The following is a 5,000-nucleotide window of genomic DNA, read 5'->3' as shown; positions in this document are numbered from 1 at the left end:
AGCTAAAGGAAAAAGCCTACAAGAAAGAAATATAATAGAATCCTGCTTATATTAGGCACGTTTGACAAACATATAAACTTAAGCTTTGGTCATTTTAAATGTGATAAATTGGTAACCCAAATGGTCACCGAGATCTTTCCGACAGATTGAGCCTTATGTGTTGGTCAGGTCGATAGGGGTAAGGACATCCCCCCTTCTCACATTGTATTGTCTCCCCCCTTCCCCCTATGGTTGCACCTGATACTTATATTTAAACCCAACTCTGTATCTCTGTCATTTAGTCTGAAGATGTAATATACGAACGTACTTACTGTCTACAAGTTTCCTTTCTCCTGTGGTTATTTTTCATATATATATATATATATATATATATATATATATATATATATATATATATATATATGGATAAGTATTTTAGACAAATTATTTGGATGATGGAGAACATAAACGCAGGGGAAGGCTCGGAACCCTAAACACTCTAACGTTTCGTTCGCGTAGAACTTCTCTCTGAAGAAGTTCTACGCGAACGAAACGTTAGAGTGTTTAGGGTTCCGAGCCTTTCCCTGTGTTTATGTTCTCCATCATCCAAATAATATATATATATATATATATATGTATGTATGTATACATATATATATATATATATATATATATATATATATACATACATATATGTAAGGGTGGTGTGTGAACCAAGGGGGACGAAAGAAAATAGAAGGAAGGGTAGTGAGTGGTGGGATGACGCAGCAAAAAACATTGTTGAAGAGAAGACGTGAGCTTTCACAGAGGCTACGAATTGAAACGCGGGAATTATATGAGAGATGAAAAGAAAAGAGAAGAGAAATAAAGCATAAGATAAAGGAGATAAAGAGGAGAGCAGATGTGAAATGAAGTAAGAGGATGATAGAATATTTTGAAAGTAATAAAAAAGGTTTTGAAAAGAAATTGAGTGAGGAAGAAGAAGAAAATTAAGCAGAGAATAAAAGGTAAAATGTGCAGATGGAGTGATGATAGTGGCAGTAGAAGGAAGATGGTCAGAGTATCTTAAGGAATTGCTATGTATGAAGGAAGATAGGGAGGGAAAGGTAGTTACTGTGGAAATGTTAAGCAAATGACCGTGAACAGTGAGGAAAATGGAGGAGAAATATGGAAAGATGAGGTGATGGCAGTTGTTAAGATGATGAGAGTAGGTAAGGCACCTGGGTTGAATGATGTTATGCAGAATGTCTGAAAAAAGGATGTAAAGTTATGGTGGACTGGGTGGTGAGGTTATTTAAAATTTGTTTAAGAGAAGGTACATTGGCAGAGGACTGGAGGAGTGCCTGTATAGTTTCACTTTACAAAGGAAAAGGGGGGCAAATGTGAGTGCACTAGTTTCAGAGGGATCAGCTTGTTAACTGTAGTTGGGAAGGCTTATGGGAGGGTCTTGATTGAGAGGATTAGGAGAGGAACAAAGGGAATAATTGGTGAGGAACAGTGTGGGTTAGGACAGATAGGGGTTGCATAAATTAGATTTTTGTGGTAAGACAGATATATGAGAAAGCTATAGAAAAAATAAGGATGGTTTTTGGGCTTTTATGGATCTGGAAAGGGTTTATTACAGGGTAGACAGGAAGGCACTCTGAGAGATATTGCAGATATATTGGATAGGAGGAAAGCTGTTAAGAGCAATCAATGGTTTTTTACGAAAATAATAGAGAGTGTGTTAGGATTAGAAATGGAGAGTGTGAGTGGTTTGAGGTAAAGGTGGGACTTCATCAGGGATGTGTTATGTCGCCATAGCTGTTCAATTTATATATGGATGGGATGATGCGAGAGACAAATGCAGGGGTATTGGGCTGGGGATTGGAGATGGTTAAAGAAACTGGAGAAAAGTTGGAGATAAGCCAGCTGTTGTTTGCTGACGACACTGCGCTTGTAGCAGGATCAGAGGAGGGATTGAAGAAGTTAGTGACAGAGTTTGGGAAGGTGTGGGAAATAAGGTAGTGGAAGATAAATTTGAGTAAATGTAAAGTGATAAAATGCACAAGGGGTGAAAGTGGCAGCACACTGGAAGTGAGTATAAAGGGAGAAAGACTGGAGGAAGTGGATAGTTTTAGATACTTGGGTGTGAATGTGGCGGGAATGGGAGGAGTGGACGTGGAGGTAAATAGCTTGGGGAATTAAAAACTGTAATGTGAAATAGACATTTGAGAATGGGTGCTAAGAGGAGATTGTATGAAGGAGTGATTGTGCCAACAGCACTGTATGGGGCCAGAAATATGGAACATAAGAGAGGAAGAGAAGAGGAGTTTGAATGTATTTGAGATGAGATGCCTGAGAAGTATGATAGGGGTTACTAGGCTGGCTAGTGTGAGAAATTAGGAGATGAGGAGGAGAACAAGGGTGGAAAGAATGAGTGAAGAAAGATTAGTAAAAGCGGTGTGGAAGGCAGAGGTGGAAGGAGTGAATATGAGGGGGCGTCCTAGGATGAGATGGATGGATGGGGTGAAAGGGGCATTACAATAGAGAGGAATGTCTGTTCTGTTGAGGAAGGAGAAGGGTTGTGTATGGATGATGCTGTGATTCATGAGGGGGAGTGGGTGGGGGATGGGGGTCAGGAAGTATGTATTATGTATAAGAAAAAAATTTGACGCAGCCCGAAGTGATTTCTCCCCATCTTCTCTTTTTCTGCATGAGGGGACGGAGAGGGGGGTCACCGAATTTATAAAGCGGCCTTGCTGTGGATGTGCTGTGTCTTGCGACACTGCTTCTAACCCAGGGCAGTGGACAAGATGCAGGGATAACCCGCCATCCAGGAAGTACCAAGATAAGAGGGAGGGAGGAGGGTGGAGGTGAGTGGAATATGTAGGGAATGGAATGGTTGGGAGTGGTTTCTATGACCTTTTTTTTTTTACTACCCCCCGTGTAAGGGGGAAAAAGCCTTTGGTATATGTGTGTGTATATGTATGTATGCATGTATGTATGTATGTATGTATGTATGTATGTATGTATGTATGTATGTATGTATGTATGTATGTATGTATGTATGTATGTATGTATGTATATATACATATATATATATATATATATATATATATATATATATATATATACATATATATTTATATATATATATATATATATATATATATATATATATGTATGTATGTATGTACATTAGGTAGATAGGATAAAATAAAGTGAAAACAAATTGAAATAAAATTAAACAAAGGAAATCAAAATAAGATAAATTCAATTTCCACGGATCACAACAAGAAATCTACAAACCTTTTTTTAATAAGTAATAATAAAATAGATATGTAAATAAATAAATAGATCAGTAAATAAACAAATAAATGAATAAATAGATAAATTAATAAATAAATGAATAAATAAATAAATAAATAAGTAAATAAATAAATAAATAAATAAATAAATGAATGAATAAATAAATGAATAAATAAATAAATAAATAAATAAATAAATAAATAAATAGATAAATAAATAAATAAATAAATAAATAAATAAATATATGAATAAATAAATAAATGAATAAATAAATAAATTAGTAAGTAAATAAATAAATAGATATACAAAATAAAATTCACAAAATATTTCCAATGCCCGAGAAGCTTAATCAGGATCAACAATAGTCTCCCCTTGATTACGATCGAATTCTTCACGATCTTAATCCTCTGGGTTTTTCGCTCAACAAAAGAAATCTTCGAAGGCTTGAGAAAACCTAGGAGGATGGAAAACAGGAGGACAAAGTACACCGTCAAAGATTCCCCTTGTTAGTCATGTCATTTGACGCTTGCAGATTGCAAATCACGTCGGATGTGTCAATATTTATGTGGTATAAAGTACACAAAGAAGAAAAGAAAATGGCGGGGTGAAGAATGTTCTCTCTTGGAAACTCCGCAGTCATTGTTACCGAAAGAATAATGGGTAAAAAAAAAAAAAAAAAAAAAAAAAAAGATGAATAAGTACATACGTGAATATACAAACTTTTTATCTGTATGTGTTTTTTCAATAAAATGTTTGATTTCACAAATTGGTTCCGATCATCTGTTTGATCAATGGATTCAAAATTGTTGAATTAAAGCTTTGTTTGTTTGTGTGTGCGCGCGCGCGCGCGCGCGCGTGTGTGTGTGTGTGTGTGTGTGTGTGTGTGTGTGTGTGTGTGTGTGTGTGTGTGTGTGTGTGTGTGTGTGTGTGTGTGTGTGTGTGTGCGCGCGTGCGTGTGTGTGTGTGTGTGTGTGTGTGTGTGTGTGTGTGTGTGTGTGTGTGTGTGTGTGTGTGTGTGTGTGTGTGTGTGTGTGTGTGTGTGTGTTTTGTGTGTATCGATAACAAATTTCTCTTCCCCTTCCTTCCTCACTCCATCGTAGAACCACACTGAAATACCAACTGGCTTCAGGTCATCATTCCTTCAGAATAGGAAAGGAATGTGAGCTTTGATACATTCTACTAAATACACGTACTATTGAGTTTCAGTTTTGGGCTAGAAAGACTAGCGATAAAAGGTAATCTGAAGTGGAAATGGCAATATAACCAATACTGTGGGGTTATAACATTTGGATTTAACAGGTTTGCTTCCGACACTTGAACCCAGGGTTATGTAGCTCCACAAGGGAAAGATGCGACCGAATTTACGAATCAGGAGTACACTTTTTGTACAACCTGTGGGGTACATTCGGGTAGTGTTCTAGCCTTGTGCCAAGGGTCGTATAGCCTGGTGTTTGAATTCCAGAGACAACTCATAACCAGTAGTCCTCACGATCATATCATTTCTATCCCCATTTCTACTTTTACAAAAGTAACGTAACTAGTTTCAATCTGATTGATGTAAAATCTTTACCACCTTCCCTCCTCCTCCTCCTCCTCCTCCTCCTCCTCCTCCTCCTCCTCCTCCTCCTCCTCCTCCTCCTCCTCCTCCTCCTCCTCCTCCTCCTCCTCCTCCTCCTCCTCCTCCTCCTCCTCCTCCTCCTCCTCCTCCTTCTCCTCCTTTTTCTCCTTCA

This window comes from Oratosquilla oratoria, chromosome 39, assembly GCF_046742065.1.
Source record: "Oratosquilla oratoria isolate Oo_2021 chromosome 39, ASM4674206v1, whole genome shotgun sequence".
NCBI classification, from domain to species: domain Eukaryota; kingdom Metazoa; phylum Arthropoda; class Malacostraca; order Stomatopoda; family Squillidae; genus Oratosquilla; species Oratosquilla oratoria.
The sequence above is the reverse complement of the archived record's forward strand: the minus strand, read 5'-3'. Positions refer to the sequence as shown.